General features: G+C 36.9%; 1 non-coding gene across 1 annotated transcript; it reads right to left on the reverse strand.

Moving 5' to 3' along the window:
• Window positions 1–3986: 3986 nt before the first annotated feature.
• Window positions 3987–4093, reverse strand: LOC133032835 (small nucleolar RNA R71). Its single transcript, XR_009685424.1, has one exon. It is a non-coding gene; the product is annotated as a small nucleolar RNA R71 (small nucleolar RNA).
• Window positions 4094–14386: the final 10293 nt, after the last annotated feature.

A 14386-nucleotide genomic window follows, 5' to 3' on the forward strand; every position in this document is an offset into this window, starting at 1 on the left:
TCTTGGTCATACTGGATCAGTTGTACAGCAGCTCAGTCAGCCCGTGGAGGAAGGCGAGGTCCGATACGTGCCTCTAGCACGGCATTAAGCTTCTTCTTCTTTTCCCGAAATTTGGCAATCATTTCCTCGGGTTTGGGATAAAAAGTAAGCTTGATATTTTGGTCGTTGGTGGACCAAGCCATGTAGACTCCATCGTCAAAGCGCTTCGGACACCGGGCACAGGAAACAGGAGAGAGGAGCTCGGCTCTTTTGGCCTTCTTGATGGATTGTTCTTTGAAGTCCCTAAGCTCCTTCAGCTCCGCAGCTAGAGCGGCCTTGGACTCTATGTTCGCCTGGTGAGTTTCCTCTAAAGATCTCACCTTGGCAACCATTTCATCCAAAGCCTCCCTGGCCTCCCGGAGGTCTCGCCTGGCCTTATCAGCAGCCTCGCTTTGAGCCCTCAGTTCCTCCTGGTGTTGGGCCTCCATCCTGTCCCTCCGCTGGGCCTCATCCCGGATCATGGCCTCCGCCTGAGCCTCCCTCCGTTTGGCCTCCTCTTCCTTGGCCTTGGCAGCCGCCTCCTGACGCTCGGCAGCCTCCTGGTAGATCTGCCTCTCCGCTGTGAGGTCTTGAAGGACCTTCCTGACGTCGTTCATGTCCCCAAAGTCGGACAGAACGAAGCCATGATTTATGATGTTCTTGGAGAGGCGGCCAGCCTCAGCAGCAAGCTGAACCATAATGCAAGGGTAAGAAGGAGAGGTTTTTCAAAAAGAAATAATAAAAGGAAAAGCAAAAATTGCGAAGTACTTACCACCGTGAGAGAATGACTGAGGTCCTGGACCTGGAAGATGGAGTTCAGGGAAGTACAAGTGGCGAACCGCTTAGGCGCGCATCGGGTGAGCTGAGAAGCGAACTCGCCGGTCATCTCCGCGGCAAAAGGAGCCAAGGTGAGCCCTAGGAAGCGACGGAACCAGTCCGATAAGGGGTCCAGATTAAGGTCCCACGAATCCTGGTACTCCGGGTGGTTGATGCTCGCCTCAACCTCCGCCCGCAGAATCCTCCTAAGGGCTTCCACTTCAGCGTACCCCCGGGAGTACTCGTCCATAGCATAGTTATGCTTGGCTATCCGAAGCTCTTGCCTCACCTCATCCCCCGGAACCGGGGTAAGCACGATGTTGGGAGGAGCAGGATTTTCTTCCATGGGGGAGACCCCGCCGTCAAGACCATGAGCAGGAGTGTCGGCTCTCCGAGGCCTCTTGGGCTCATCCTGGGCAATCATTTTGCTCTTGCGCTTACGAATCAGAGCCACCTCAGGCTCCTCTTCGCCTTCCTCAGCTTCCTCCGGAAGGGCTCGGGGCTCTCCCGTTGTTAAATGCCAAAATATTACATATTTTATAGTGTAAAAATACAAAATAAAATTAATTCTTTATAATATTTTCAAAAAATTAATGCAATATATTATTATATTGAAAATATTTTATTTAAGATTAATTTTATCTTTGTTTATAAATAATAATAGTATTTATGGCATAATTGAGAAAAAGAAATAAAAAGTTAAGAAAATGCATTGTTTTTATTTAAAGAAATACAAATTAATTAAATTTTAAATAAATATTTTCATTAAAATTATTGTGATATATTTTAAATTGAAAATATTTTGTTTGGATTTAATTTTGTTTGTGTTTGATTGAGAAAATAGCATTTGTGAAAAGAAAGGAAAAGAAAAAGAAAAATAGTAAAAATGTGATCCAAAGCAATGAAAAATGGCATTTTTGAAGCCCAAAAGAGAGCACAAAAGGACAAAAGCCCATTTGGCCCTCTTCCTCTCCCCTGCCGACATCAGCGCCACGTGGCGCTCTCCCATTGGCTCGGAAAAACAAGCAGCAGCCTCTTGTCCCCTCTTCCTCCTCCACGCGCGCGTGGCGTGCACCGGCCCCTGTGGGCCTTTCGTTTGGTCCACTCGCCAGCCACGCGGCTGGCCTTCGTCTGGACCGAGCACCATCAGCCAAAAGGTGGCTTTCTCTCCTCTTGCCACGTGTCAAGTTGCACACCAAAGCCACCAATCTGAGCTTGACACGTGGCACTCCGATTATAACTTTTTGTATTTACAATTTTACCCACATGCAATTTGTAATAAGTTTAATTGCACATTAGTCCTTTTACCCTTCTATAAATAGAAGCTTAGGATTTTAGAATTTAGTTACAGTTTCAGAGTTTCAGACAGAAAAATCCAGAGAAAACGCTCAGTTAGTTTACCGCTTTTCTTAGTTAATTTTCTTATGGGTTTCTAAGTTCCCTTATTATTAAGGAGGACGATGAAACCTAGTGTATTTAATTAAGTATTTATTTTTATTTTGATTCTCAGTACAATATATGCTTATGATTTTCGCTTCTTAAAATAATTTTCTTTCATCTTTAATATCATGTATTTTTGATAGTTAGAAATTATTAATGCTTGGTTCTACATTTTATTAAAAATAATATTCTTTGATTTTTCGTATTTACATTAAATTGTTTCACATTTAATGCTTAGAAGTTATAATTTTAAAGCGAAGGAAAATCTATTTTTTATTAGAAAATAATTGGTTTGATTACTGATTAAATTATGAGAATCAATATAAACATAAATATTTTTATATACATTAAGTGGATTCTGAACCCTTAATAATATCCTAAAATATTTCTGAAAATATCTGTTACTGTCATTTTTATCATTTAAACACTTTATTTTATTTTGTTACCAAAAACCTCACCATTTTCGGAACTAGGTTAGAGTTTTATTAGCTTAGATTAAATAAGTATTTTCTTCGATTTCACGCAATTCCCATGGGTTCGACCTCGTTCTTCACAATCTCAATACTACAATAAAGATTCGTGCGCTTGCGAGTTGATAAATGTAAAACGTACCATTTTGGTATACAACAAGTTTTTGGCGCCGTTGCCGGGGAACTGCAAGAAGAAAAACTACTTTAATTCAGGTTGGTATAATTCTTCTACTAGTTATTTATATATTACGTTTCTTAATAACGAAGTAAAACATATATATAAAGTTATTATTATTATTATTATTATTATTATTATTATTATTATTATTATTATTATTATTATTATTATTATTATTATTATTATTATCAGTTTACGTAAAAACGTAAACTGAGATATATATATAAAATTTATTATATATTATTATTATATATAATATTAATATATTATTATATATTATTTATTATTATATACATTACTTAACTATTAAGAAAAGCATATTATTAATATAATTATATATTATAAATTATAATTAATATTAATATTTATAATTCTGTCAAATATATATCTATATTATTTATTTCCCGCTATATTTTAAATTCAGTCTTTATTTCTGCACATATATTAATATTAGTTTTTATATTTCTGTCAAATATACATATTATTTATTTCCCGCTATATTTTAAATTCAGTCTTTATTTACGCAATTATATGGTAGGCACCGCCTCCTAATTTTTTCTTGTTATTTTAATTTTTGTGATACTTGGTGTATGATTCGCTGGGAACGAAATTCTAAAAATCGTTTGGTAAAAAGAAAATTATTGTGGGTTGAAATTAAAAGTGAAAATTCTGACATCATGGAACCAAATCAAGTAAATGTGGAAGAAAAAACTCTTATTGATCATTTTTCTCCCATTTCTGCTAATCCACCATCATGCATTATTTTTCCTGAAACAAATGCTACACATTTTGAGCTGAAACCTTCCATAATTCAACTTTTGCCATCTTTTTATGGGTTAGGTAAAGAGGATCCATACATGCATGTAAAAGATTTTTTAGAAATTTGCTCTACTTTTAGATTTCAAAATTTTTCTGATGAATCTGTTAGGCTTAGACTTTTTCCATTCTCATTAAAAGATAAGTCTAAAGCCTGGTTAAATTCACTCCCAGCCCGATCCATTTCTACTTGGGATGAATTAGTTAATAAATTTTTGTCCAAATTTTTTCCCATGTCTAAAACGGATAATATTAGGAGAGAAATCTCCGAATTTTATCAGAAAGATCATGAATAATTTTATGAATGTTGGGAAAGATTTCAAGATTTATTACTAAAATGTCCACACCATGGTTTTGAAAAATGGAGAATGGTAAAATACTTTTATGATGGATTATCTCCCTCAAACCGAAAAATGGTACAATCAATGCACACTGGAAATTTTTTGCAATTTAGAGGGGATGAGGCTTGGGAGTCTCTTGAGAATCTTTCTGTAAATTCTCAACAGTGGAATTGCCAAGATCCTAGATCGAAAGCTTCCAACACACCTAAGAGAGGTGGAATTTACGATGTCAAAGATGACGTAGATATTAAAACATCATTAGCAAATCTAACTAGGAGAGTTGAAGCTATGTCATTAAGTCAATCCATGAATACTCCTATACATAGGAATGAAATTTGTTCCTTATGCTATAGTACAAGTCATAGTGCCCAGTCATGTCCATCATTGCCTATATACCAAGAGGAATTTTCTGAAGAAGTAAACGCTCTTCAAACTTATGGGAAATCATCTGATAGCCCATTTTCTCAATCCTACAATCCAAATTGGAGAAATCATCCAAATTTTTCATGGAGACAGAACCAGCCTCCAATGAATCAAGGGCACCAAGACAACACGCCCAATCAGAGTCAAGCCCAACCTAATATGCCATATCCTCACCAACAAAGAAAACCATCTTTAGAGGATACACTACAAATGCTTATGCAAACCACCCAACAAGCTTTACACACAAATTCTCAATCCTGTTAAAGCTTGAAACACAAATGGGTCGACTTACTCGCCGTAGCCGAAAGGGAAAAGGGAAAACTTCCCGATCAACCCATTCCAAATCCAAAGAGTCGGTACGAGGTAAGTACATCTAGACCTACTGAAGAAGCTAAATCAATTTCTATCCTTAGGTCTGGAAAAATAATTGAAAAACCTGATTACATACCTCAAACTGATGCTGAAATAAACAAAGACTCATTGAAAGAAAATGAAAAGAGTCAGCCTGAAAGTTCACATTCTAAAGACTCGGTTGAAGAATCGAGTCAAACCTTACCGTTCATTCCAAAAGCTCCATTCCCACAAAGATTGCTCCCGATCAAAAGAGGTAGTCAGTATGGTGACATCTTAGAGGTATTCAAACAAGTAAGTATAAATATCCCTTTCTTAGATGCCATTAAGCAAATACCGCCTACTCTAAATTCTTGAAAGATTTGTGTACGCAAAAAGAAACACAAATGTTCCGAAAAAGGCATTTTTAACGGAACAAGTCAGCTCCATAATTCAATATAAAAGTCTTGTTAAACACAAAGATCCGGGGTGTCCCACCATTCCTTGTATTATTGGTGATCATGTGATTAACAAAGCTTTACTTGATTTAGGAGCTAGTGTGAATTTATTGCCTTATTACGTTTATAAGCAACTTGGTCTAGGGAACCGAAACCAACATCTATGACACTTCGCTTAGCCGATCGTTCGTGAAAATTCCTAGAGGTGTCATAGAAGATGTTTTGATTAAGGTAGATAAATTTTATTTTCTGTTGATTTCATTGTTCTTGATACTCATTTTGTTGAAGACATAAGTGCTCAAATTCGATCATTTTGGGTAGACCATTTTTAGCCACATCAAATGCAATCATCAATGTCGTAATGGTGTTCTTAAATTATCATTTGGAAATATGACTTGTTGAGTTGAATGTTTTTAATGTTGCTAATAAATCTGTTGATTGCGATGATGTATATGAGGTAAATTTTATTGATTCTGTCACACAAGATTTCATGTTAAACAAAGATAATTCTTTTGAAAATTGTGTAAGTCATTTTGGTATGAATTTTGAAAGTTCTTTTGATAGTGTAAATTCTTTGTTAGAGTCTACACCATTGATAAACACAGAAGAGTGGAACACCAAAGTTGAGTCAATTGAACCCTATCGCCAATTAGAATCACAGTCACTCCCTGAACCACCAAAGTTAGATCTAAAGGTTTTACCTGAAGATCTAAAATATGCATTTCTAGGAGAGTCAGAAACCTTCCCTGTTATCATCGCATCTGCGTTAGACAAGAAACAAGAAGAGAAATTGGTACAAGTTCTTAAGAGTCACAAAGAAGCCATAGGGTGGACCATGGCTGACATCAAAGGAATTAGTCCTTCGGTGTGCATGCATCGAATCCATTTAGAAGAAAATGCAAAGCCATCCCGTGAGTGTCAAAGAAGGTTAAATCCAAATATGAAAGAAGTAGTGAGAGATGAAATACTTAAAACATTAGATGTGGGTATTATATACCCAATTTCTGATAGTTCATGGGTCAGTCCGATCCATGTTGTTCCTAAGAAGTCTGGAATTACTGTAGTCAAGAATGCAAACGATGAATTAATCCCCACTAAAATCCAAACTGGATGGAGAGTGTGCATTGACTACATAAAACTGAATAGCCTCACCAGAAAAGACCATTTCCCATTACCCTTCATTGATCAAATGCTTGAAAGATTAGCTGGTCACGAGTACTACTGTTTTCTCGATGGTTACTCGGGATACAACCAAATCCCGATAGCACCCGAGGATCAAGAAAAGACCACCTTCACATGTCCTTATGGAACATTTGCTTATCGACGCATGTCTTTTGGCTTATGCAATGCACCTGCGACATTTCAAAGGTGTATGATTGCAATTTTTTCTGATATGGTTGAACATTTTTTGGAAATCTTTATGGATGATTTTTCTATTTATGGATCTTCTTTTGATGAATGTTTACACCAATTGTCTCTTGTCTTGATTCGTTGTAAAGAAAAGAATTTAGTGCTAAATTGGGAAAAATGTCATTTTATGGTAAAACGTGGAATTGTCTTAGGACATGTGATTTCATCTGAGGGAATAGAAGTTGACAAAGCTAAAGTTGATCTTATTTCAAAACTTCCACCACCTAAAACTGTGAAAGAAATTAGATCATTCTTAGGTCACGCCGGTTTCTACCGGAGATTCATAAAAGACTTTAGCAAAATTTCACGGCCTCTGTGCCATTTACTTGGAAAAGATAATGCATTTGTTTTTGATCATGATTGTCATATTGCTTTTGAGAAATTGAAAACTATGCTAACTACTGCACCCATTATTCAACCTCCTGATTGGAACCTTCCTTTTGAAATAATGTGTGATGCTTCTGATTATGCTATAGGAGCTGTCTTAGGGCAAAGAATTGATAAAATACCACATGTTATTTCCTACTCTAGCAAAACTCTAAATGATGCTCAATTAAATTATTCCACAGGCGAGAAAGAATTGCTTCTGTAGTCTTTGCCTTAGAAAAGTTTAAGTCTTATCTCGTTAGGATCTAAAATAATTGTTTATTCCGATCATGCTGCTTTAAGATATCTTTTGTCAAAGAAAGATGCAAAATCACGTTTAATCCGTTGGATACTTCTTTTACAAGAGTTTGATCTAGAAATTCGTGATAAAAAAGGGTCTGAAAATGTTGTTGCTGATCACTTATCTAGGCTAGTTATTGAAACTAGTAAAGAGCCTACCCCTATCACCGAAACTTTTCCTGATGAACAATTGATGCATGTTTCTTCTCTGCCTTGGTATGCTGACATTGTAAATTATATTATTCTTGGTGAAATACCATCTCACCGGTCTAAACAAGATAAAAATAAATTTTATTACGAGGTGAAAAATTTTATCCGGGATGATCCATACTTGTTTAAATATTGTCCCGATCGGATAGTACGTAGATGTATCCCGAATTGTGATCAAACTAAAATCATATCTTTTTGTCATGATCATGCTGTGGAGGCCATTTCGGTAGTAAAAAGACTGCCGCAAAAATTTTACAATGTGGTTTTTATTGGCCCACAATTTTTCGTGATACATATGCATACTGTAAAGCCTGTGAACGTTGTCAAAAGTTAGGAAGTATGTCTAGAAGAAACATGATGCCTTTAAACCCTATTCTTATTATTGATGTATTTGATGTTTGGGGTATTGATTTTATGGGACCTTTTCCTAACTCGTTTGGAAATTTGTATATTCTTGTTGGAGTTGATTATGTTTCAAAATGGGTCGAAGTTGTTGCATGTCACACAAACGACCACAAAGTGGTGGTTCGTTTCTTGAAAGAAAATATTTTTTCCCGTTTTGGCACACCACGTGCTATCATTAGTGATGGAGGTACACATTTTTGTAATAAGCCATTTGCACATCTCATGAAAAATTATGGCATTACACACAAAGTCACTACACCATATCATCCTCAAACTAGTGGTCAAGTTGAAATCTCTAATAGGGAAATAAAGCACATCCTAGAAAAAAACAGTCAACCCAACTAGGAAAGATTGGTCCCTGAGACTAGCCGATGCTTTATGGGCATATCGTATCGCATACAAAACTCCCATTGGAATGTCACCTTACCGCCTTAGTGTATGGAAAAGCCTGTCATTTACCTGTAGAGTTAGAGCATAGAGCCTTTTAGGCAATTAAACAACTGAATTTTGCTCTAGACAAAGCGGGAGAGAAAAGAAAGCTCCAATTAAATGAATTGGAAGAACTGAGAAACGATGCTTACGATTGTGCAAAAAGTTACAAAGAACGTACAAAGTTGTATCATGATAAGAACATCTTGCGAAAAGATTTCTCCACTGGTCAGAAAGTTCTTTTATACAACTCTCGCCTTCATACGTTTCCTAGGTAAGTTACGTTCTAAATGGATCGGTCCATTTATCGTTCGTATCGTTTTTCCTCACGGAGTTTGTTGAAATTGAAAATTCTAAAGCGGTAACATATTCAAAGTCAATGGACAACGGTTGAAACCATTTTTAGAATTAACACCACCTGAAGTGGAGGAAACACTCCTTCACGATCCAATTTACCAAGGTTAGTGAATTCTTACACTACTGGTCCTATCTTTAATTGCTTTCTTTATTTTCAGTATTTTAGTTTATTTTCTGTCATTTGTTTTTTTTAGAAAATTAACATCTATCACTGTGCATATTCTCCGTTTTTTTCGGTTCTCATCTCATGTTCTTATCATATACATATTTAGACATTGAGGACACTGTCTCATTTTAGTTGGGGGTACTGAGTATATTCTTGCGTTAAGTTCGATAAATTTCTTACCTTTTTGAAAATTTTGAGTCAAATTTCGTCGCTAATTATGTGAATAAATAAATATTGTGTTAGACTAGTTTATACTATATTTAGTTACTTAGATAGTAATTCCAGTAAAAATTGCACAAACCAAACATATGATTTGATTGTTTTTAACACATTTAATTGAGAAAAATCTTAAGTTAAAAGCTTTCATTTTTTTTGTGAGAAGTGAGAATTGAGAAAACGATTTTTTGAACATATATTGATCTTCTGAATTGGTAAAATCGAAATTTTTTGAAATTTGAAAATATGACAATTACTAGAGGGAAACTTTTTTTTTTAGAATTGAGCCTAATTGTAAATTTATTATCTTTATATTTTCTTATCACATGTTGCCTCTTGTATAAAAAAAAAAAAAAAAAAAAAAAAAAAAAAAAGTAAAGATATATATATTGTGGATATTGCCCTTAAAAAAAAAAATACATATATATCATATAAAGAGCAATATCTTACATACTATATATATATATAAAAAAAAAAAATCAAAAAAATTCAAACGAGAGCAACATTTCTCTTTCAGCGTAGCTTGGTCAAAATTCAAAATATACCAAATAAAATTTTGCTACGGTAAATAATTATTGTGGATATTGCCCTTAAAAAAAAATACATATATATCATATAAAGAGCAATATCTTAGTTTTAATCATTTAGCAAAGTAAAAATATATATATACCGGTAAAAATATATATGCATAATATATATATATAGAAAAAAATAATAATAATAATATATCATCATCAATCAAAAGAGACTTTGCTATAGTTTATTTTTCATAAATATTAGTTACCAAATAAAAAAAAAAAATCGTTGTTTATTTCTTTATTTTGGCTCTAGGTACTGTAATGAAATCCCGAAAGTTAACTTGTCATTTGAATTTCAAAATATTTTTGGTTAGCCTATCTATGGGTCAATAATTGTTTACATTGTTCGTCCTAAAAATCTTTATCCATTTGAGCGTCAATTAATATATCTTTCCAGCTCCAAGAGTGACAACCCTTCCTCTTTTCAAATATTTCAATACCTATGAGGATTTGGAGTTGAGACTTTTTACTTTAAAGATTTTTCAATATTATCTGTGTTATGATTAAAGCAAAGAATATGATTTGAAACACACACACAAAAAATCTGGAATTATATCTATTGTAATTTTTTATATATAGTATTTTCTAGAGTTTACACCAATATTTTATTTTGTTTCGATTAGTCAGAGTTTGTTTGATTTGTTCATTTTGGTAATATTTTGTTATCCGCTTGAATTGCTAGGGACTAGCAATAAGCTAGTTGGGGGTTGTGTTAAATGCCAAAATATTACATATTTTATAGTGTAAAAATACAAAATAAAATTAATTCTTTATAATATTTTCAAAAAATTAATGCAATATATTATTATATTGAAAATATTTTATTTAAGATTAATTTTATCTTTGTTTATAAATAATAATAGTATTTATGGCATAATTGAGAAAAAGAAATAAAAAGTTAAGAAAATGCATTGTTTTTATTTAAAGAAATACAAATTAATTAAATTTTAAATAAATATTTTCATTAAAATTATTGTGATATATTTTAAATTGAAAATATTTTGTTTGGATTTAATTTTGTTTGTGTTTGATTGAGAAAATAGCATTTGTGAAAAGAAAGGAAAAGAAAAAGAAAAATAGTAAAAATGTGATCCAAAGCAATGAAAAATGGCATTTTTGAAGCCCAAAAGAGAGCACAAAAGGACAAAAGCCCATTTGGCCCTCTTCCTCTCCCCTGCCGACATCAGCGCCACGTGGCGCTCTCCCATTGGCTCGGAAAAACAAGCAGCAGCCTCTTGTCCCCTCTTCCTCCTCCACGCGCGCGTGGCGTGCACCGGCCCCTGTGGGCCTTTCGTTTGGTCCACTCGCCAGCCACGCGGCTGGCCTTCGTCTGGACCGAGCACCATCAGCCAAAAGGTGGCTTTCTCTCCTCTTGCCACGTGTCAAGTTGCACACCAAAGCCACCAATCTGAGCTTGACACGTGGCACTCCGATTATAACTTTTTGTATTTACAATTTTACCCACATGCAATTTGTAATAAGTTTAATTGCACATTAGTCCTTTTACCCTTCTATAAATAGAAGCTTAGGATTTTAGAATTTAGTTACAGTTTCAGAGTTTCAGACAGAAAAATCCAGAGAAAACGCTCAGTTAGTTTACCGCTTTTCTTAGTTAATTTTCTTATGGGTTTCTAAGTTCCCTTATTATTAAGGAGGACGATGAAACCTAGTGTATTTAATTAAGTATTTATTTTTATTTTGATTCTCAGTACAATATATGCTTATGATTTTCGCTTCTTAAAATAATTTTCTTTCATCTTTAATATCATGTATTTTTGATAGTTAGAAATTATTAATGCTTGGTTCTACATTTTATTAAAAATAATATTCTTTGATTTTTTGTATTTACATTAAATTGTTTCACATTTAATGCTTAGAAGTTATAATTTTAAAGCGAAGGAAAATCTATTTTTTATTAGAAAATAATTGGTTTGATTACTGATTAAATTATGAGAATCAATATAAACATAAATATTTTTATATACATTAAGTGGATTCTGAACCCTTAATAATATCCTAAAATATTTCTGAAAATATCTGTTACTGTCATTTTTATCATTTAAACACTTTATTTTATTTTGTTACCAAAAACCTCACCATTTTCGGAACTAGGTTAGAGTTTTATTAGCTTAGATTAAATAAGTATTTTCTTCGATTTCACGCAATTCCCATGGGTTCGACCTCGTTCTTCACAATCTCAATACTACAATAAAGATTCGTGCGCTTGCGAGTTGATAAATGTAAAACGTACCATTTTGGTATACAACACCCGTACCCTCAGCAACTTCCTCCGAGAAGTCCCACCGCTTCCCTTGGCCTTCTCCCGGAAGCACCTCCTCGTCATCCACTAAGTCAATAGTGTCGGGGGGAGCGCTGGAAAAAACCGTCAGGGAAGGGGCCGGGGGAGAAGAGGTAAAGGCCGGAAGAGCCACGAGAGTATGAACTCCGGCAAGTTGTTCCAAAATGGCATCCATGGAGACACCTGTTTCACAAAATAAGCAAGTGTTAGATGTCCGTGAGGAACCACTTATACAAGATACAGCAAATAAGCTACTCCTACCCGAACTTCCTAATTCGGCCCTAGCAAAGTCCTGAACTTTAATGCTAGCAGCGTCATCTCCGAGATAACTGTCCGAGGGCCGGAACCAGCTGGACGTTATGTAAGCTGAAGGACCTAAGGGAATAGGTTCCGGAGGGCCGGAGCCCATCCGGGACCGACCTAGGAAATCTCCTAAGTTCGAAAAATAAAATTCCTTCAAACGATCCCCCCACCGGATCGATGGCATCCTAAACCTATGAAGACACTCGTCGAACCCTACAGGCCTATGACTGGCGTATTCACCAACGGAAGGAACATAACGAATTATCAAGGGAGACTTACCGCCGGCACCGGAGGTGCTAGCACCAGAAGCCCCCGAGTTTGGCTCTGGGGCCGAAGGCTGTGGCCGGGGAGTTTGCTTCTCCGAAGAATCCTCAATACGAAGGGGCCTCCTGGCAGGACGATCCCCAATCTCTTCTTGAAGAATCTTGTCAAAAAATTTAGCCTCGGACTTCCCGGCAATTGCTTGGCTCCTTCGCACCACCGGACTCCCCACGCGAAGTCCCCTCCCAGAGGCAGCCTGGGCCTGAGAGTACGCTTTCTCCTGGGCCTTCCGGTAGAGATAATCTTGGTATTTTTTCTCTGTCGTGGCAATGAGCTCATCCCGGAAGGCCTTCTCCGCAACCGGCGCCCTCACGTTGGGACAGATGACCCGGGAGAGGTTGGAGTCCTCCACGGATTGATGAGGAAGGATAAGTTTGGCCTTCCTGCAGTTCTCCGTGGTGACTAAACCCCCAACATCGAGATCGGCGCGGTCGTAGGAGGCAAAGGCTTGGGCCCTCCGGAGGAAGGTCTGAGTAGGGGGCGTCCGCTGGTAAGGTGGGATCCGCACCCACTCAGTAAGGAGCTCCGGGTGGTCCACGACCCTGAACCCGGAGGAAAAGAAAAAGCGATGGCGATACTCCTTAACATGATTCTGCCTATTATACGGAACCACCCCCTCGTTAGCGGGATGGATCCGGAACCCATAGAAACCGTCCTTAAGTTTGTCCCCTTTCTTGGGGACGGATACAAGTTCATAAAAATATAAAATTTCCGCCGGGCTGGGAGATCCCCACCTGCGGGCGGTATAAAAAATAAATAAGCCTGAAAGCAAGCGATAAGCTTGAGGAATGAGTTGGTATGGCGCAAGACCGACAAATACAAGGAAATTAACAAAATAATCTTGAAGCGGGAGCATGGCACCGGCCATCAGGTGAGTCTGACTCCAAGCCCCGAAGCCGTCATAATTGTGATTAGGCATCTCCGAGTCGCGAGGTGGCCGGTGATAGGTCCCTGAAGTGGAAGGTTTGATCCCAGCAACGTCTATAATATTCTCCAGCTGGTGAGGACAAGTTAGGGTGGAATGAAGCTCAGCCGCTTCCCACCCGGTCGCTCAGGATTTGTACCCCTCCTGGGCAACAGGTCCCAGGGAAACCTCCTCCAGAGTGGCCATGCCTTTCCCACTCTTCTTCGAAGATTTCGAACCAGAAGCAGACATTTTGTATTCTGTGAAAAACAAAAAGAGAAAGAGAAAATTCCAGCAGTTAGGTCCCATACCAAACCCTAAGTCAAGAAAAAGGGAGTGGGGGTCCCCTAACCGCTGGAAAGAGGCCCCCTCCGGACACGTGTCACATGGGAAACCCTAGAAAAATTCCCTGAACAGGTGTCGGGTGCAATAAAATCGCAGAAAATGGTTTTACAGAGTAAAAGAAATAGAAGGGAAAAGACCCCATCCTATGCCCTAAGCAACCGTCGAACGAAGAACCTATGGCTCTCTTCAACAAAAATGCACGATTATAACAGAGGTATGATAATGGCGGTCCTACAACTAAAGCAATAGACACAAAACAGAACACCTGAAGAGCCTAAACACTTGCATACCCAGAAATCTCAAAGTACGAACCCAAAAAAACAAACAAAGCAAGTAAAAGCATGTCACTATCAAAGGATGCAAGAAACTTACAGTAAATTGTTGAACTGGGGGTCCTGAGTATGGCCGAGTAAAGTTGAGAAGAACTGATGATAGCAAACACAGAAAAACTGGAAGAAATGGCGAAGTGTTAGGATGGTTCGTGTTA

This window comes from Cannabis sativa, chromosome X, assembly GCF_029168945.1.
Source record: "Cannabis sativa cultivar Pink pepper isolate KNU-18-1 chromosome X, ASM2916894v1, whole genome shotgun sequence".
Taxonomy (NCBI): Eukaryota; Viridiplantae; Streptophyta; class Magnoliopsida; order Rosales; family Cannabaceae; genus Cannabis; species Cannabis sativa.